The 21,779-nt window shown below is 47.5% G+C and overlaps 1 protein-coding gene across 1 annotated transcript in view; it reads left to right on the top strand.

Annotated features, from left to right (window-relative positions):
• LOC138452878 (uncharacterized) overlaps positions 1–21,779 on the top strand; it is a 337,850-nt gene that overhangs the window by 160,212 nt on the left and 155,859 nt on the right. The gene's annotated exons all lie outside the window — the stretch shown is intronic.

Raw genomic sequence — 21,779 nt, 5'->3', positions numbered from 1 at the left:
ACATTGGGACTTGAATATAGAGTTGTATTAAGTTTGTGGGGAGTGTGTTGTAGTATCAACTGGCTGGACCTGCTGAACGCACCAATCCGAAAATAGATGACTGGGGGCTCCTAGGAGGCATCCCTTGTACCCAATAGTAATATACTTAGTTAGGTCACTGTTACATCGGTGACGCCCTGCGGGGTCCTAGTCCTCGGCGACGGGACAGGACCAGACGCGGGTGGGCCTGAGATCCAGGGATGGAGCTGGGCATTTGTGGGGGTAGGGCAGGGTGGGGGGAGGGGCTGGGTGTGGAGTGGATGGGAGTTGGGGAACAGGGAGGGGGGAAACTATTGAGGGGGCGAAGGAGGAGAGTCGGAAAAAAAACCATCAAGGGAAGCATTGAAGGGAGACGTGGGTTGGGAACAAACCGAGTAGATGGCATCGGGTAATCTCAGAATTGTGACCTGGAATGTACGGGGCCTTTATAGCTACCGAAACGTAATAAAGTGATGCTGTATTTAAAAAGGATGCACATTGATATAGCCCTGCTGCAGGAGACTCATCTCACAAGGGAGAAGTTGGAGGTTGTCAGGCGAAAATGGAGGGGACATGTTGTGGGGGCTACGTATTCTGCATACGCTAGAGGGGTTATCACTTGGGTGGCGCCGCATGTGCCGCTCCAGGTGCTTAGCTCAACGGTAGACCTAGAGGGCAGAATGGTGGCGGTGACAGGACTCCTGGAGAACAGGGAAGTGCACATTATAAATCTGTACGCCCCTAACCATGATACAGCGGCTTATTTCAGGTCCCTTTACAGCAAAATTAGCCCCCTGGCTGGGGGTGCGGTGGTGTGGGGAGGGGACTTTAATTGCACCCTGAATCCCAAAATGGATAGGTCAGTCGACAAAGCGGGGAAGCCGGCGCCGGCGGCCAAAGCAGTGGGGACATTGTTAAAAGATCTAGGCCTAGAAGACGTGTGGAGAAGGTTGCATCCAATGGATAGGCAATACTCGCACTATGCAGCGCCACATGACCTTCCCACGAGGCTAGATTATGCGTTCATAGTGGCTGAGATAGCGGGAGAAATGGTGGGAGCGGAATACAAGGGCCGGGTACTATCCGACCACTCGCCTTTGGTGGTAGAATGGCAACACCAACCCCCCAGAGCGCGGATCCCGACATGGAGACTTAGGACTGAGGCATTACAAGATGAGGGGTTCCGGGAGGATTTGAGAGAGGCCATCGAGGAATATTTTGATATAAACACGGGCAGTGTGCGCTCGGTTGGAACAGTATGGGAGGCATTCAAGGTGGTGGTGCGTGGAGTAGCCATTTCGAAATATAAAGTGCTCCAGGGGGGGCATCGAAAGGGATCTTCAGGAAACGGAAAGGGAGCTGGAGGGTCTCACACGACATGAGGATACCGCCTGGGAGAATAGCGATAAGATAAAAGACCTACAGTTAACCTGCAGTGGACTCTGGGATAGGCTATGTAGACTAAATTACAAGAAATACACGGCGAGGCTACACGCAGGGGGCAATAAACCGGGCAGATTGCTGGGCTGGCTGTATAAGAGTGAGACCCCCCGCACAGTGATCAGTGAGATTAGGGATGAGGAAGGTCGCATCTGTAATACCCAGGAGGGGGTGAACAAGGAGTTCCTCAAGTTTTACAGACACTTATATGAGGACGCAGGGGAGGATAGGGGTCAAGACATACTGGACACGTTAGAGGACATAGAGCTGCCCACCCTGGATGACCTAGAATGCGCAGAAATGGACGCCCCTATCACCTCGGTAGAGCTGGAGGTGGTGATCCAACATTTGGCCACGTGTAAGGCACCCGGGACGGATGGGTTGCCTAGTGAGCTTTACAAGACATACAAACAGGAACTGCTTCAGCCACTGCTTGCCATGTTCAATGAGGCCTATGAGCAGGGGGAACTGCTATTGCCCTTTCGCGAGGCGATGATCATCCCACTCCTGAAACCAGGCAAGCCGGCCGTGGAGTGTGGGTCTTACAGACCCTTGTTGAATCAGGACAGCAAAATACTTACGGCAGTGCTGACCAATAGGCTGAAGAGGGTGATCGGTAAACTGATACACCCAGACCAGACGGGATATGTCCCCGGCAGGAACATTACAGATAACCATAGGAGGCTACACCACATCATTGACCACACTGAGGAAGATACGGGTGAGCTAGCCATCGTGTCGCTAGACGCAGTCAAAGCCTTTGACTCGGTGCAATGGCCTTGGTTGAAAGCGGCCCTGAGGGGATACGGAATGGGACCTGGATATATCAGGTGGGTCCAGTTGTTATACAGCACCCCGGTGGCGAGAGTTAAAACAGGATCCATAATCTCAGATACTTGGCAACTTAGCAGGGGGACCAGACAGGGATGCCCCTGGTCACCCATGCTATACATTCTGGCATTAGAGCCGTTGGCAATATGTCTGAGGCAACAATACGGGGAGGTGGGGATTAGTAAAGTAAGTGGTAGACACCTGGTATCGCTGTATGCAGATGACATGCTCCTTTATGTGCGCTATCCGGAGGAGAACCTGCAGTATGTGCTAGAGGTGATGAACCGATATGCCACCCTCTCGGGCATATTGGTGAACCCTAGGAAGTCTAGTCTGTTCCCCTTGGGTAGATATAAGAATGTCCCGTTACAGAGGCTGCCTATCCTGCCGATACCATGGCAGACTGAGACATTTAGGTATATATTTAGGGAGTAAATATTTACCACAAGATCGAGGCGGAGCATGAACACAATACGGAGAAAGCATTAGAGGGAGTTAAGAACAGCATGGTGTTTTGGTCTAGATTGCCCCTGACTATGATGGGGAGAGCAGCCTTGCTTAAGATGGTGGTCCTGCCTAGACTCCTGCATTTCTTTGTGAATGTCCCGTTTTTGATTCCCAGGAGCCTATTTGTGAGACTTCATAGCTTGTGCAGGGGCTTCATATAGGGTAACTCCAGGAACAGAGTGGCCCTGTGGAAACTCCAGAACCCATGTGACAAGGGGGGCATAGGCCTGCCAAATTTTGAGCTTTATTATCTGGCGGGGCAGCTGCTGTACGTGGCCAGGTGGCTGTTGACTGAAGACTCGGCGGAAGCCAGGCTTCTGCGGGAAGACTTGGCCCCATACTTTTTGAATGAAGTGGTGTGGTTACAAAAGAGCAAACTGGTGGGAAGAGGTCGGCTATTGAGGCTGGGCTGGGAGGTTTGGCGCAGAACGTGGAGAATGATGGGTGACAGCAGGCCCCGCTGGTGGAACTATGCGGGAACGACTCTCAACTGTTCGAAGCGGTCCATAGATATTGGGAACCAGTAGGCCTGGCCACCCTTGGGGACATATGGAAGGAAGGGGAGGCATTGGAATTTCAGAGGTTGCAAGAAGAGACAGGGGTGCATAAAGGCCAGTATATAACCTACGCTAGGCTCATGAAACGGGTTAGGGAGAGATGGCCGGAGACAGTGCTAGCGGATGACCCTGATGCCTCCCTGGAAACGATGTATGATGTTTCGGAGGGCGGGCACGAAATATCTAGAATATACGAGCTTCTAAGAGCAAAGGCAGAGAAGGAGCTGCTTCAATTGAGGCAGGACTGGGAGGAGGAAGTATGAGGACCCATGACAGATGGGCAATGGGAAAGAGCCCAAAGGTACCATAAAAAGGTATCCCGGAATGCGAGACTCCAACAACTCCAATTGTATGTCACTCACAGGGCTTATCTGACTCCCGGGAAAATTGCAAGGTTTGGAGGCTCGGCTACACAGAAATGCCCCAGGTGTGGGGAGGTGGAAGAAGGGCTGCTACACATGTTCTGGGCTTGCCCGGAGATGCACTGATTTTGGAATGAGATTAAAACTAAACTGGCTGGTGGGGGAGTGGAGCTGGACGTGGGATCAGCTTGGCCATGCATGCTCGGGATTTTTCCCAGGCCACAGGATTTAAAGCACATAAGCAAAATGAAGGACTTAGCCTACATCCTGGCCAAGCGCAGGATCGCAATGGGCTGGAAGGCGGCCCACAGACCCAACGTGGAGCTATGGTTGGCGGACCTCCTCAGATGGGCAGAGGCGGAATCCGTAGTTTGGTTTGAAGCGGTTACTAGGGGAGGTTAGGAGGAAGTAGGGCCCTTGTTGGCCTGGCGGAAATTGGTGACCTCTATGGCAAACCCTCACAAGGACAAAAACGAATTAGAGGACTCTGATGAGTGCACAAGCACTGCGATACCTGATAATGCTCCTGTAGATGACATGAGTGTGCCGGCTCTAGTTTGTGGGGTGGGAGGGGGGAGGACGGAGAATTACACTGTATACTCTGGTGGTTTGATGCTGATTATGTGCGTCCTAAATAGTTGTAATGTGTGTTATTTTGTTTGGTTTTATTGAAAATAAAAATAAAAAATTAAAATTAAAAAAAAGTGTATGTTTTATTATTGACAATGTTCACATTTTAACAATGGTTGCATTCGGTAGTAAAAGCTGAATTTATAAAAACTGATTTACTAACCTGGCTCTGTTAAAGGCTCGTAAAGAGTGGTTGTTGACATTTCCTAATTTTGAAAGTATAAAAAATGACAACTGTAACATTATTTCAAAAGTATATACCTTTGTAAATGGTACTTACTTTGCAGCCCCGCTGGTCACTGTCTTCAATTGAAGTGATTTACATTATTAATAGGCGTGGTCAAATACGTTGCCCATTCAGGCTTTGTCTAAAGCATCAATGGCACTTGTGTTTGTTGTAAGGTAAGTACGGTGGAGTGTCTATGTATGTTGCTTGGATCACGCACACACATGCAGTTGGTTATTATTTGCTTGTGCTGCTTGTTAAAGAAGAAGTTTTTATTGAATGAATTTCATGCTATATATTTATAAAGATTTAACTAAAGGTAAGTTTGGAAGCAAAAGTGTTGTGTATGTATTATGTGTATTTGGCAATCTTCACTTGTGAAAGTTTGTTACCTAAATATTGGTCAAAATTCGCAGTGTGAGTAAGCATGCATGCGTATTTGTGGTGTTGCTGTGTTATTCAAGTCACTTGATTATATGTATAGAAGCAGAGTTAGAACAGTGTACATGTGCACAATGTTTGTAGCTGGAATTGTGTGCATTGTACGTTAAGCATTGTGAACGTATGTTGCTTTGTAAGTAAGGCAGATTATTGTAGTTTACATTTAGCATGCCTGTATTTATATTTTGATGCATGTGATTATTATTGTATTACGTATGCTTTTTTGTATGTATTTAATACACGTGTGTGGTTATTTCCACCATTTTTTTAAATGTATGTAAAACCAGTGTTAATGGTTGGAGATTCATGGGTCCATTGACTGAAATATTACATTTGGCGAGTGCTGACTGTTTCACCATTTGGTGGAATGGCTTGCTTTCCGAGGTAGCAAATGGCAAGATATTATGTATAAACCTTTTGTTTATTATGCCAGTGTTGTCAAGTTGCCTGATTATATTTTAATCCATGCTGCTGGTAACAATCTTGTGTACAAACGACGAACTGAAATTTGTTGTAACATTAAAACGGATCTGCTACAACTAGCAGCATTTTTTCCAGCAACCTAAATGAGGTTGGCAGCACGTAATGTGAGGGTGTGGAAGTGGAATCATTGAAAATGTAATCATACTCGCAGAACTGTAAATAGGTGCATATATATATTTTCAGTTGAACATTGACTACATTTCATTTTTCAAAAAAACATTAAGAGTCAAATGTACACTATGTTTCAGATGGATGGAGTATATTTGGAGTATATTTGACGAATTAGGGGAATAGATTTTTTAGCCAATATTCTTGAAGCCTACATTATGTTTCCCAGTAAGGTGCTACTTTACTTTAGTGTTTTGGTATAGCATATACTTTTTTGTTAATAAATTGGTTTGTGTTTCCTTGGCTAAATTATATATTTCCTTCTGTATGCTGTGTGTGGTTATGCTAATGTTCGTAGTATATTGTTGCTGGAATAATGTGTTTTCTTGCTTGAGTGTATGATGGAATATGTACTGTGAGGGGTCAAAAATGTGAGGAGGAAAACTTTGTAAAGGTTTTTCATAAGATGCCTTTTATTAACTTTAAGGGGTTTGATAAACGCCTCACTATGCCTACCCTGAAGAGGATTCCCTGCATATCAAAATAAACTAAAGGAAACACTCTAACAAAAGGAATCTGTCCCTCACACTTATACATACAACAAACATATGAAGGGAATATATGGCAATTCAAATATAACAAAAGTCACAGGTATGTTCAACATTAACATAATAACTGTTTCTCCTTATAACCTGGCTAATGTTATCTTCCCCAGATTCAAAGCAGGAGTTTGTGTCAACTGTCCAAAATTAGAAAAGTTCCATTCTACAACAAATATCTGGTGATAAGGTTCTTCTTGCTCCAAAAGTCTCTCGCTTGGACTTTCTAACAGTTCAAAAATAAATGACAACTCTTTGTTTCTCCACTTGTAGTAAAGAGTTCACACAAGTTCTTTTTAGGAAACACTTAATCTTTAACAACAGCAATGTTTTGCCAGGATGATTTCACAAAATAATATGGCGGTTTTAGCCACTTTTTCTTCTTCACAGTCTTTAACCACAACAAAGTACTTCAATAACTTCTACCTGGTCCACTCACCTGCCAGTTCACTACAAAGTCCTTTGCCCTGGTATACTCGCTTACGAGGACTAAAAGATTCTAACACTAATACAAGTACTTATGTGGTAAAGTCCACTTCAAACAACTTAGTAAAGTGTTTTGACTTTCAACATCAGCAATGAATACTTCTGAAAAGACATGAGCCACATTGGTGCTGTTTATACTGCAGGCAATGCAGGTTATGGTCCTCTCCTCCTTTCTGTCAGGAGGGCAGCTTTTCTGCCACTATTTTATTCCCAGTCTAACATCAGCCAACTGCTGAAAATGGCTTTTTATCACACTTGCTCTTGTTTGGCTTAGACAATGCTTGTTAGGGTCTTATTTAACTATTGCCTCTTCTTCTCTTTGGCAAAAGGGGTTTTAATTGGCTTGCTTCTTGATTACCGTCTCTTGGCTTTGGCAATGGTAGTTTTTGTTACCTTCTTTTAATATTGCCCTGTTTAGGTTTTGGCAATTACTTTGATCTTAGTAATTACAATTACCTTCTCGTCAGTTCCCAAGGTTCTTATTTTGCCACTTTAGCTGCTTTGTTACAGATTGGTATGTCTTAGTCTGCCACTTAAGTCTCTTTATATTAGTTCAGTATTCAATATTCCCAATAGTTGCCAGCAGGTGATTACAGAGCATTCCATAGTCAAACAATACTGGCGAACTCACCGGGTGCTGCATACGCATCTGCTCGCTCCGCTGCCGCCGTTACTTCTGCTTACTCCACTTCCAGCTGCACAGTAACCTGCTTCTTTCTGCTTCCCGCTGCCTGCACCGGTCAGTAGAGGAATGTTCCTCGCTCAACGGACACTCCAGTGTTTGCCTGCCGTATAAGTAAAAGTTACTTTGGGGAAAGCTTCTTAGATTAACGCTTCCCACCGTGCAACCTCTGCATACAAGGTCACCATGGTGAAGGCTTTTTAGAACAACGCTTCTAGCCAGGCAACCTCTGCATACAGGGTCTTTAAGGGTAGAGACCCTCACGAAACCGGCATTCTGCTTCACATATAGCAGTGGCTCTGGCATCTCTGCTTCCCTTCAACGTCTGCTGCAACTGCAACATGGAGTCTCAACAATTACTCCACCTTCTGCCTCTCCTAATGGCCTGCACCTGTAGGGGCCCTTCATACTCACCAGACTCTCTCAGGTGTGGGTCATTAGAATCACTAGATTGAACTTTTCTATCTAGTGCCTCCAATGCCATGTTCTTCGTCCCAGTACTTTGGGCATTGTGGGACTTTAAGTCCCCAATGTTCAAATTACTTTTTTCTTCTCCAGTCTCAACTTTACAATAGGCCATTAAGATTGTAGGGTCTCAGGGAAAGTTATTAAAGGGGTTTTCCCATTCCTCCTGGACTGATCACCCCCATGTGATCCTCTCACAGAACATCGCCCCCAAGGTCAGGATCAGGAAGAGTTTGTCTTTCCCTGGCCACATGGGAAGGGTCCCAGGCCAGGTTTTCTGAGGGAACCATCTTTAATACTTCAAAGTACGCTCTGGGGGTTGAGGGCATGTTTGAAATATTTACGCAGTGGGGGATTTTTGGTTTGCTTTGTATGGTTATGGTAATGTCTGAATATTGTTGCTGGAATTGTCTTTTCTTACTTGAGTGTATGTTGGAATGCCTACGCAGTGGGAGTGATTGTGTATGCTGTGTGGTTATGGTAATATCTGTAAATTGTTACTGGAACTATGTTTTGTAGTTTCAGTGTATGTTAGAACGTGTACGCTGTGAGGTTTGAGTGTGTGTTGTGTGTGAATGTGGGTGTGTGCGTATGCTGTGTGAGTTCCTTGCTTCCGTATATATTGTGATGTGTATGCAGAGTGTGTGGGTGCGTATGCTGTTGTATGTGTATTGTTTTGGAATTCTGTATTTCCTTGCTTGGGTGTATGTTAGGATGTGAGTGTATGTTGTGATGTGTGCTGTGAAGTATCCTACGGATCCCTCACTAAAGTCTCCTCCCAGGTAGCCAGGGACAGACGTTTCCAGATCCTGGCCTTGGCAATGGTGTACTGCGGAAGGATCACCTGGGATGATACAGAGCTCAGGGTGGTGAGGAGATCCCATGGGATGGGACACAGTATTTGTCTTCTGAAAGGAGGTGCCTTTCTGGGTTGCGAAAACAGGTGATGGCATATCGCCATTACAATGTCCCTGACCCACATATAACATCTGTGACCCAGGGTACACACTCTGTCAAATCTGAGCAAACCTTGTCAATAGAAAGATCTTTTAAGAATAAATACCCTCCTTACTCCTTAAGGTATTATATAAAAGGATCTAGAGAACATGCCTTAAATACAATGTACTCCTCTGTAACAACCTATCCTAAAAGTCCACCTTGTACTGAGGGCTGAAGAGGCATGCAGTAGTAGTAGTCAGGCAATCAAGCCTAACCGCCCATACCTGAAGGAACCTGGGAGGCATAAAGGGCACCCTCAGGTGCAGGCAATTAGGAGTGGAAGGAGCTGGAACTGTGACTGGAGTGTGAGCTGTAGCAGTAGCAGCAGAAGGAAGAAGGCACAATGCTGGCATACCAAGCAGAAGTGGGAGAACAAGCAGGACACCGGAACATGGGGACAGCAGATTTCACCTGTGTCTTCTGAGAGGGTCCTGTTCCCCCATACTCTGAAGTGCAGAGGCTTCGCAGTGAAAGATGTGCAGGAGAGATGTCTTTCCACATGTGAGCCTGATTGCCATGGTTTCCGAGCTGTGGACATGCAGGAGACCGAGGCAAGAAGTCATTATCAAGCCGTGGTTCTTCGGGAGTGAAAGTAACACCCCAAATGTGTGGCCCTACCAGAGACACCTTTTCAGAAGAAGGGTGTGTGTCCCCAGCAAGTAAGAAGTAGTACAAGTTGTGGCAGAAGTTGGGAAAGCAGTGCAACCTACAAAGCAAGTGTCTAAGAAGCCAGTGAGTGAAGCACAGTGTTCTAACACATTGCTCGAGCATTGCCGGTAACAGTATCCAGCTCCCTGTTAACATTCGTAAGACTTTAGGCGAGTAGAAGTTGTTTGTTGCATCTAAATTACTCTGAACAATGGAAATGTAGCACCTGTGTATAACGGTGAAAGTCTTTTACTCGTGTGAGAAGCTAACGTGATAAAAATCAATTCTTCTGCTATTCCAAGACTTTTATTGCTTGAAGAAGTAGTTACGTGTCCCTAATTAAGAGGATGGAATGCTACTAGGACCATTACCGAATACCCAACTTTGACAAAACAAGAGTTACAATCTTTAACTTGGGAAAACTACATCAGAGAATAGTCGTGTGTGCCTAATTAGGATTCCCAAAGGAGGCCTGAACTCTATCCTTTACTTTCACTTGGGAATACAATTAAGACTGAAAGACTGAATTCTATTATTTATTCTAACACAGCATACCTTTTCATTTAAAGAACTTAAAGTGCATGACAACTGAAGAAGAAGACAAGCATTACCCAAGCCAAGAGTCTCACCATATTTAAAGTGAAACCAACCTTTCCCAGAGGTAAGAAGCAATCCAACTGTACTGTGAAGTTGCTAACAGTGTATTGACCTAAGATACGAGTGTGCGCGTATTACCTTGAGCTAAGAGACTGTTGAATACAGACTAGGGAGGATAGCTTAGAGTCTCAGGAGGATAGCTCAGGGGCAACCTTGGAAGCAAGACAATGCGCAGCAACACAGGTTCGATCCCCAGGTCCGCGCTTAGAAACCTCTGTGTATTAAGCTTGTTATAAATAACCTATCATATCATAAGAGAGTGGCACCAAGGCTTCTGGGTAAATAATTGGGCTAATCACTGTCAGAAAGGTGCAGATAAAGTTGGGGAAGGGAGACTGGATGTCTGTGAAGACTATTTTAAAGTTGACTCAACCTGTAATGCCCGAGACTGTGTAATACAGTGGAATACAGAGAGAAGTGAATCTCCATGGCAAACAGAGGTTATTATTGTCGTGGCAGGTAGCCAAGAAAGGCAAAGAGGCTGCCCATTTTGAAGAGAGTTATTCATAGAAAGAGTGCCTTGCCTACTTGAAGTTGTTAAAGTACTTTGAAGTATGTCTTGTCAAACCCTGTGTCAGGAGTCTTGCCAGAGAGCACAGGACAAAAGCTATATCTCACAGTATGCACTGTAGATTAGGGTAGATTCCTGAGGCAATGCTAGCATATAACAGAAACAGGGTATATACCAAACTGATCTGAGTTGAGACAGGTATTCACAGGAACTGCAGGGGCAGGGGCTGGCTGTAAGTAATGAGACACAGAGAAAGTAAAGGCACACAAATATACTGGGCTGCACGGATTGATCAGAATGAAGGGTGGACTGCAATATGATAAGGGGTCTCCAGGGATTAGGGAAAACCCTTGGGATTGGTACCAGCAGATTACTTTTAACAACTGTCATACAGCAGCATCATGAGTTAGGCATGCCGAAGAGTCTGTTATACTCAGTGAAAGGGGGAAACTGGAGACCATATACTGAGGCAGGTAAGATTCCAATGGACTAGATGAAGGCAACAGAAGTCTTTCCCTTATCTGAGCTGAACCGCGACCAACCCAGGGGTCACACTGTGAGCGGATATAGAGCGGAAGCACAGTCGGGGACAAAGATGTAATACAGGTGGAAAGCAGCGTAGAAAGAAATAACCTGGTCAGGTAGAGAAACAAAATACAAAGCAGAGACTGGAATATCTGGACATACAAGGTAAAGCATTCAGACAACATAGGTCACAGCCAACACAGTTAATAAGAGGGGGCCAGGAAGTTCAGAGTACTTAAGAACAGGCCCTAGAACAATGGACAGAAGTCTGGTAATATCACAGGCAAGGAACAAACAGGAAAACTTCAAGAGACTGGAATTCCAGAAAGAAAGAGAGCGAGGCTGGACAGAAACAGGACAAATCTGTGAAGCAGAAATACTTACAGAAAACACAATGTTTGCAGAATTTTAGAAAGGCAGCAGAGATATCAGAACAGAACAAGATGGCCTAAATAGCGAAACTGGACAGGTGCTGTAACACAGCAGCAAAAGCAGGCAGGGTTTGTAAGGAACTCATGGTGTCAATAGGAAGACAGACACGAGTGATCACAGTTCAAGGGTTTTTATTAAACTGTAACAATGGCTGAGATGAACACCTAATCTAAACCTAAATCTAAGATGAGAGCAAGCTACGACCATCAAATAATAATAACAGCAGCGGATCGGCCACCAGGGGGCGCACGGATGGACGCGATCTCCGTGTAGGCTCCGCGCAAGGGTCCCGAAAAGTGGGTTGAGCCCCCACCACGAGACCCCCCCCGGCCGCAACATCGACGGAACCTGGCATCGGAAGGGTCCAGGCGTCGCCAAGAGCAAACCCGACGAAAATCGGGGCCCGCTTTGCTGAGAAATCCTCTCCTGTGACCTCCGTCGAGTGAGCGCAGACGGGGCCTACGAGCTGCCATCGCACGCTGTGCCGAGATACGCGCGGCTTTGTGGAGCGCGTCATAACGTGCACTCTCGTTGTTCCTGGGGACCGCTATACGGTATGTGCACACATGGCCCCATAAACCATACCTCTCGGAGGCGCGGTCCCCAGGGATGAGCTCTCACCCACGAGGCTCGGAAGTGAGCGGCCCAGTCTCCCGCCCCCGCGTATGATCTCTCCCAGACTACGCAGGCAGACCACGCGTGCCCAGAGCGCGCCCATCCACGGACTACGGCGTAACTGCCACATCGAAATCGGACCCTCGGCGAGCCCATGTGAGAGAGAGGCGCCTGAACCTGGTGGGGACAGCTGCATCTCTCCCAGGCCATTGCGGGCTGAGGGTTGGGCCCCTGGTACGCAGGGCGTGTGCCCTCCTCGCCCTCCGCCACGATCTTAAGGCCTATCGCTTCTACACCCTGCCCGGCCCGGACCTTGGGCACGAGGACTTCCTGAGGAGGCCGCGAGCACCCATTGGAAGGGCTTTAGGCGCAGGGGCTGCCATCTGCTCCCCAGTATTGGGCAGTCCAGGAAACCACCATGAAGCCCTAATTCTAGTACTTTGGAGCGTGTTAAAGGTTTTCCTAGCGGTTGGATCCCCTCACAACATCTTGCCCTGGTTATATCTCTCCACTGCTGACGGCAAGGGTAACACGAGAACACACAACCTTTGGACATCCACGCGGTCATCGAACAGGGCTCAGTCCACCGCGTCATTGGGATCCCGCTCCCCATGGACCCTAAGGGCAAACTCGCAAAGTATAAGTTCGCCCCACCCCAGGAAGACCCGAGGCCCCACATCGAGCAAGCGATGTTGTCCCAGGGCTCAGACGCCGCTGCAACCAAAGGAGATGTCGCTGATTTACTAACGGAGATGAGGAGCATGAGGGCAGACATAGGAGGCAGGATTGACAAAATCACTCAAAGGATGAACAAAATAGAGGACAGAGTGGAGCAGGTCGAGCACAACCAAACCTCCTTACATACGCTGGAAGCCCAGATGGATCATCGCATTGCGGAAATTGAGCATAGGGAAGAGGAAATACGATTAAAGGTGGACGATCTTGAAAAAAGAGAACGCCGTAACAATATACGCGTCCACGGCATCCCCGAAAAGGAAGGCGAAACTGATACGGATCTGAAACAGACTCTCCATAACATCTTAAAGCTCCTCTTCCAGGACGATCTGATAGATGAGCCTAAAATGGATTGCATCCACAGAGCGGGCGGCAGAGCAGGGGGCCCGCGCTCAGTCCTAGCCAGATTTCATAACTATGCGGACAGAGCACGGATCTTGGAAAAAGCCAGACATGCCCCGTTACTCCCCATGGGTGATGCGACCGTCTCTCTTTATCAGGACTTATCATCACTCACGCTTGCGATGAGGAGGAAATGCTCACCGATTACGAAAATTCTGAAGGATACGGGAACCAGATATCGGTGGGGCTACCCGTTCTCACTGAACTTTGAATGGCAGGGTTCGACAATAAAATTGGCCTCGGAAAAGGAAATCGCAGATTGTACAGTTGACCTTTTGGGCAACCAGGCAGAGGGCCCCTCCCATGGAGAGTCGAAAAAGGAGGAAGGTGAATGGCATACTAAGGGTCCCCGCCGTAGGCGGATCCAGGAAGTTTCGAAGAATGAATAACTCACAGGACATGGTACACTAGCCTGGACACCAGACTGGCATGCTGAAATGCTTGAGGCAATGGACCCTTATATTGAGTGTTAATGCTTAATCAGGCCACCTGGGCAGAGCCCGCAGTGGCACGAAGTCAGGCGGATATGTCGGCAGGGATGATGACTGCACGACACACCATTGTTGCTCCTGACTCCCGCGACACATCCCTAGTTTATAATGTGTTAATCCTCTTGTATGCACGGTGCACTTGGTCACGCAGGCACGAGGCGCCCAGAGAAGGATATGAGGTAATATCCACGCTGTGATGACGCCTCAGTGGGGGCCGAAATTAAGATTTTGGTTTTTGAAATGTTGATGTTGGTATAAGAGCTGTTGGTTGGGGGCTCACTGTTATATATGATTATATTACGATAGGACCGCTTGTTTCTGCGGTCCCCATTGGTGGTCTGGGATCGACTGGGTGATGTTAACCCAGACGGGTCAGGCGCCGAACAGAGATGGGATAGGGGGGGGAGCGGAGGGAGGGATGGCAGGGGAACACATATTTTGTCACAGTTCAGACCGGGGGAGCGGGAAAACAAAATATGGGAATATAAAGGGGCTTTGTAGGGACTGGACGGGTCAGTTTTTGACCCCTACGGGAAGAATCGGGACCCAATGCAAAGAAAACGAACCACATACTCTAACAAGAAACATGACGAGGGGCTTGAGGCAGACGTACTGGACGCGCACACACTTGTCCACAACTTAAGTTGACCCCCACGCTCTGTACAGACACGATACGTATTTGCACACTTAATGTCAAAGGTTTGAACTCCCCCACAAAGAGATCCATGGTGGCCAGAGAATTCAGGAAATCGAAAATAGATATTCTTTTTCTTCAGGACACGCGATATCGAAAGGGCGAGGAGAGAGGGATCCCGTTGCGGGAAGTTGGGCCCACCGTTTGGAGCTCTGGTGTCTTAAAGAAAGCTGGAGTGGGGATTCTGATACGCAAAGCCTCCGGATCTCAATTCTGGAGACATGGACAGATAGGGAAGGGAGAGCCCTTATAGTCACCGGAAACATACGAGGCACAATAGTCACCCTTGCCACGCTTTATGCACCTAATCAGGGACAAAACAGATTCCTTCATAAAATCACTGAGAAAGTCTTTGGGATGGCTAGGGGACACACGGTTCTTGGTGGGGACTACAACACATGGATGGACAGCTCATTGGACAGACAAACTAGAACCGATGCAGCAGACCCGCCCGGTACTAGAAATGAGGCAGACATTAAAATAACTCTTGACCTCTTTGGCCTCACTGATGGCTGGCTCCATTTGCACCCGATGGAAAGAGGCTTCACCTTCCACTCTCTCCCGCATGACACACTCACGTGCATCGATTACGTCTTCCTCTCAGAGCACCTCTTGCACACGTTGCAGGCAGCCACTATACACCCCTCCGCATGGACGGACCACAATATGGTGATGGTGGATATATCTTGGAATGATCTGGCCCCCCGTAACACCAAGTGGAGATGTAACGACTCCCTATGGGCTGATTCGGTCTTCAGGGAAACCTTCGAAACCGAGATCAAGCAATTCTTTATTACCAATGACACTGGGGAAGTTGGGAAGACAAACGTGTGGGAGGCTGCTAAGGCAACCCTGAGGGGAGTACTTATTAGGGAGGGAGCCGATAAAAAGAGAGAACGTGCTCTGATAGAGAAAGGTATCAGGGAGAAGCTCAGGAAGGCTCAAGAAATGGCACAGTCCTCTCCACCTGAAAGACCCAAACATATTGCTGAGGTCAGGCGTCTCAGGGAAGAGCTGAAAATACTTATTGCGGGCAAAACAGCCCAGACCTTACAGTACCTTAAACAAAAATATTATGAGAAGGGCGACAAGGCTGACGCCCTGCTGGCAGCCCGTCTTCGTGCACAGAAGGCGGAGAGATGGGTTGACTTAATTGAAAGAATGGATGGCACCCTCACGGACACGATAGTCACATCCCCCGAAGACATACAGGAAGCATTCGCCTATTTTTACGAAGACTTATACATGTGCGACCCCCCCCCCCACATACAAGAAGTATAGACACATACTTGAAGGAAACACGGCTTCCCACACTCACACCCACGGAGGCGGCGTCCCTAGAAACGCCAGTCTCGGAAGAGGAAGTTGCAGACGCTATCAAGAGATTGACGGCGGGAAAGGCTCCGGGCGACGATGGATTCACGCCCGGGTTCTACAAGACGTTCTCCCCCCTCATCGCCCCCTTTCTTGCATCCATGTTTAATCACATCTTTGACACAGGCCAAGCACCTCCGTCCTTCTCACAAGCCCTTCTTGCCGTTATTCCGAAAGAGGGTCGGGATTCCAGGTTCTGTAGCTCCTATCGTCCCATCTCTCTCCTCAACATCCATGCTAAGATATATACGCTAGAGTGATTCCGGCTCGGCTTGAAACACATCTCCCTAGGCTGATACACTCCGACCAGGTCGGATTTGTCCTTGGAAGACAGGGCGCGGACACTATGCGGAAAACGCTGCACTTAATCCATGAAGCACAGGAAATGGAGGGGGACCCTTCCCTTCTGTCCTTAGATGCCGAGAAGGCTTTTGACCGGGTCTCATGGGACTTCCTAGAAAGGGTACTGGTGTCATATGGGCTGGGACCAAAACTTTGCCGTGCCATTAAAGCACTGTACAGTTCCCCCACAACATCGGTGACGGTGAACGGAGGCTATTCTTGGTGGTTCCCTCTGGAAAGGGGGACAATGCAAGGCTGTCCACTATCAGCGATCCTATTTGTAATGTCGCTTGAGCCACTGGCGCAAAAGTTGAGAAATGATAATAGGGTAAAGGGTATCACAGTGGGCGATCTAGAATACAAACTGGGTCTATACGCTGATGATATTTTATTACATGTGATCGACCCCCTAGAATCGGTCCAGGCGGCGCTCCGCATAATTGAAGAATATGGCGAGCTGGCGGGTCTGAAAATTAACACAGGGAAATCTGTCCTTCTCCCGATTGACAGAAGTAGAGACTCTGAGGCCAAACGCTTCGCCCCCTTGGGAGTAACAGTCAGCTTCACCACACTCTGATACCTGGGCATCAACGTCACCCGTGATCTGGGATCCCTATACGGGGCCAACTTCCCTCCATTGTCATTAGCTCTTCAAAAAAATGTCCAGAGGTGGTCCAAGCTTACCATCTTGTGGCTAGGCCGCCTAAATGCTATAAAAATGGCCCTGCTCCCCAAGATATTATACTTATTCCAAATGCTCCCCATCAAAATGCCCCCAGAATATTTCACGGACATGAGGAGGCTGTTACTAACCTTCCTATGGCAAAGCCAAAAGCCGAGAATCCCGAGATCCCTCCTCCATCCAACTTCGAAAGGACAACGCAGGGGTGGGTCTCCCAGACATTGAAACATACTATAGAGCGACTCAACTCAGGGTCCTTGTCCCACACTTCAGTTAGCGGTCTGAGCCGCAATGGGTAGCGCTTGATAACTACCATCTCCGCCCCTTTATCTTATGTGAATGGCTATGGGTGCCTGGGCCTCAGTTACGCAATAGCGTTAAATCTCACCCGATCATAGGCACAATATGGTCAATATGGAAGCCGGGCAAAAAAATGGTGGGAGTCACAACATGGCCCTCTCCCCTGGGACATCTTTGGTCACCCGGGATTCGCGACGCAATTCCTGAACCCGGAAACTTTGAAACCTGGTACCAGGCGGGGCTGGAGAGGGCAGGCCGATTGCGCCGGAACGGCTCGTTCATAACCATTCAGGAATTACAAGAGGCCCTTGGCATAGGTACACTCTTGGTCTTTCTGTATTTGAGACTCAAGGGGGTAATGACTAGACCAATATGGAAAGAGCAGTTACAGAGAAATCTTACCCCGTTTGAGAAAATCCTCGACTCATGCACGGGCTCCAGGGGTCTGATAAGTGCTATGTACCTTGCACTGATTGAAATTGATATCAAACCCTCCCTGGCACTCAAAGGCAGATGGGAATCAGACATGGGTAGGCAAATTTCATCAAAGCTATGGTTGCAAATATGCAGACGTACGGCAAAATCTTCCTTATCATGCCAGTATAAATTACACGCCATTAAGTTATTATATAGATGGCAATACGACCCAACCCGGCTTGCCAAAATGTATCAGGGAATAAGCCCATATTGTTGGAGGGGATGTGGGAAGCGAGCCGATTACTGGCATATGTGGTGGGGATGTGCATCGGTTCAAACCTATTGGTCAGAGGTCCTCAGCTGGATCAGGGACCTGGATGAGGAAGACAGAGAGAAGCAGCCACTGCTCATTTTGTTTGCCCTAACTGAATCAGATGACAAAATTGTGAAGGCAGGCAAGATGGTACAGGGTCTCCTGATGGCTGCACGGGCATGTCTTACCATGACATGGAAGAGGCCCGCACTCCCCAGCAAAACCGAAAGGCTGGCGGTCGCATTGAGCATTTATAGAATGGAATGTATGACTGCAGCCTTACACGGAAACCGTGATATTGTTGAAAACGCCTGGTCTGAGTTTCGATCCACATATGCTGCGTAAAGGAACTGTGTGCAAAACAATGTTGAGTTTCGTGTCAATTTGGTTTATCGCATGACGAGTCTGTGGTACTGGGATTTTGAATCACTGTGCGTCTTCCTTGCCCGAAGTCACGAGTACAATGTCGGTTCACAAGTATTCTTTTATGCTCTCTTCGTTCCCAGGTCTGAGTTTATGTGAGGGGGGTGGGATATAATGAGAAACAAGGGGTGGGGTTTTGTTGTTCTTACCTGTTATCTATCTGATTTCCAAAAAGCCTCTACATACGATAAAAGAGAATGTAATTCAATGTAAAGGCTCGCCTTTTTGAATCACGAGATGTAACTTGCATATATTTGATTGTCAACCTTTTGCAAAACCAATAAAACTGAAATTTAAAAAAAATAATAATAATAATAACAGCATCCAAGTGGCGTCTTGTCAAATCAAAAGGGCCTATACTAAATGAGCCTATTGCCAATCCTTACCGCTAAATTACAAAATAGTGTGGGGTAATGTTCACCAGAAAAGAAAGAAGTGTTCACAAAATGATATGTCAGGATGGTATGACTAGGGTCTCCCTTCCCCATGTTCTAACCACAGGACAAGGTGGGACTCTTGAGCACAGCACACTCCTGGGCCTCGACAGCACAAGGCCACAGTTCGTATCCAAAATATCAGGGCCTCCTGTGGCCTAATCTATTTCACACAAAGTCTCTTGCCTCAGAGGACCTGATGTGTCAAAACCAACAAAACAAAAGTTCCTTCAATAAATCTTAATGGGTTGATTACTCTTCGCCTTAGGATCCCCCTCTGCTGGGCTCCAATCCTTCATGCAATGTGGGCTTCCCTCCGTTGTGTTCACTACAGCCTTTCAATCAAAACATAACATTCAAAAGTTTCAATGTCTTTTTAACAACCATTCACTGTGGACATCCCTCAGCCAGGTTCACTCTTGCTGACACAATGTTCACGGGTGTATTACTGTTTACCTCAATTCACAGGTATCACGCAGCCAGGTTCACATTTGCCAGATACACAGTTCACTTTGCTTTATCACAATGCAGGATTCACTCTTCTTAGCTTTCCCCTTGGCATCTGTCCGTCGGGTTCACATAGCCATTTTTAACACAGTTCATGATTTGCTCATCTCATCAGAAAGCAGGGTTTCCCTTCTCCTAGCTTTCTTTCGGCACGCTTGGTCTGGTTCACACTTGCCTTATTTCACAATGTTCACAATCTCATCAGAAAGCGGGAATCCCTTCCCCTAGTCTTCTCTTGGAATCCCTTTGTCGGGTTCACACTTGCCACAATCTCAAGACAGTGGGCCTCATCACGAGTTGGGCGGTAGCCCTTAAATGCGGCAGTAACACTATTACCGGGTGGCGGTAACAATGTAAACCTGGGTGGTATCCCAGTGGAAATACCGCCGGGATACTACCAACTCGTGATGAGGCTCAGTCTCTTTAGACCCTGGTTCCTCTCTTTCCCGAAGTCCGGGTCTCAGCCCCCAGTCAGGCTTTCCTTAAAGCCCCAGCCAGGCTACACACAGTTCTTGTTCACACAATTCACTTTGCTTCTCAACATGCTAAGACTTTCGATTGTACAAGGGGTTTTGCTTAACCCTTGTATGACCACCTTGACACCTCACGCCGGCCTTCCCCAAGGCCTCTTGGTTCTTGCAGTTTCAATCTCACGCCTGCCTCTCTTAGGGCCTCCTGATATTCGTCGTTTCAACTAAGGGGACCAGCAAGAGTCCTTCTAATGAGTGCCCACATGGCACCTGACCACTCTGCAGCTGGTCCTTCACTGGACTTTCTTTCAAGCTCAAACACACACCTTTGTTCACAAGTTCATATAATGTTGTCGTTCGCAACCTTGGGCTCAGCACATTTCGGTTTATTATCACTTTTCTCAGACTCACCGGCTACGGAGAACTTGCTGTCATCTCTTGTCTCAGGAGTCAAGGATGGCACCACAATAGCAAGCCCTGCTCCCCGCTTTGGCTATCAGCGCGGGATGCCCTGTGTACCATTGACACCTGTCACACGACACGTCTTATGATTCTCCTTTCGGTGGCTTTGTGGGTCTGAGTTGAAAAGGGCAAGGGAAATTTCCTCCTTGTCGTCCTTTCGGGTCTCGTCGCCTTTCTCCTCTGCTTGAACTGCCAGTCCGGAATAGCTGCTTTCTCGTGTGTTCGGCCTTGCTCGAAGTGTGCTTTTGTGCTTCGCCTTTCATCCCTATGGGGAAGAGAAAGGGCCGTTAGCTGTGTGTAGTTGTTGTCAATTGCCTGACTTTGCCTGACCCCTGTGTTGGGACATGTCAGGTAAACAGCTTTGGATTTAGTTTGTTGTCTGTCACAGTGTGAGAAAGTGTTTGTTTCGGAAAAGGCGGGTGGCAGAGATTCCAAGTATCCTACAGGGTAGGATGGGGAAAAGGTGTTGTATGAAATTATAGCCCTCGTACCAGGAGGGTTGGTAAACTCAGAAGGGCAAGATTTGTAGGGTTTGTGAAACAAAGGAATGGACTGGATTATTATCAGAAAATGAACAAGGGGGATAGTGGGAACGGTAGTGTTTTGTCCAAGTAAACTGTGAGTTCAGAAAACTATAATCAGAGGGACGTGGAGAAGAATGACTGGAAGTATTCGGGTAGGAAACAGGGATTCTGGTAGATGTGGTTATCGAGTGCACTAGGATTTCCAATGGATTTGCCAGATGCAGAGGGGGTGTTAGATTCTGGTGAAAGAGTTACCTTGGGTGGGAAGGAGACCGAGTTGGTACAACCTATAAAAGCCTCAAGGACTCTGTTTTCCTCGTCCCTTTCTTCATTATAATACTGCGCCTCACCTGGGGCATTCCCCCGAGCATCACCCATGGCTCCCCTACCCAGGTGATCCTGCCTCGCTTTTTGAGCCCCACGGTGGGATCTGAAAGCGCCAGCCCTTCCCTGGCCACCTGAATAAGGGATTCCCAAGGTCTACTTGGGAGAATACCCTCAGGTTTCCCACAGGTTTCAGAAGTCAAAAGCTGGAAAATCAAGGAAAGGTTCAAAAACATGCAGACTGCAAAAGCAGACTGGAAAGGGTGCTGCAAGGCATCAACAACAAACAGGGTTCAAAAGCCAAAATCAGGGTATTCAAGAAAGGTTCAATAACTGGTCACAGGAGCACAGAATGAACTCCCAACAGAAACAGTTGACTGAACAACTGCTTCTGTTCAAAGTGAGTTTATAAACGCCCTCCCAGCCAACAGCCCAACAGGGTGGAGCTGATTGCAGTCTCAGGCAGCTGTGTTCAATAAAGCCGAGACCCTGCTTCAGTAGCCTGCAGCAGTGGATTGTAATTAAAGTCTCTTTAGCTCTCATCAGCCGAGCCTGCAGTGGCCTGGAACATGTGAATGCCATTAGCCCCTCTCCATTTCCTAGTAGCTTGCTGCGAACAAATATACTTAGTATGCCTCCTCCAGCCCTTCGCCTCTTGGACAG

The sequence above is a fragment of the Ambystoma mexicanum genome, chromosome 4p (assembly GCF_040938575.1).
Source record: "Ambystoma mexicanum isolate Mex_15411 chromosome 4p, UKY_AmexF1_1, whole genome shotgun sequence".
NCBI lineage: Eukaryota > Metazoa > Chordata > Amphibia > Caudata > Ambystomatidae > Ambystoma > Ambystoma mexicanum.
Note: the sequence above shows the minus strand (reverse complement) of the source record. Positions and strands in the feature narration are given on the sequence as shown.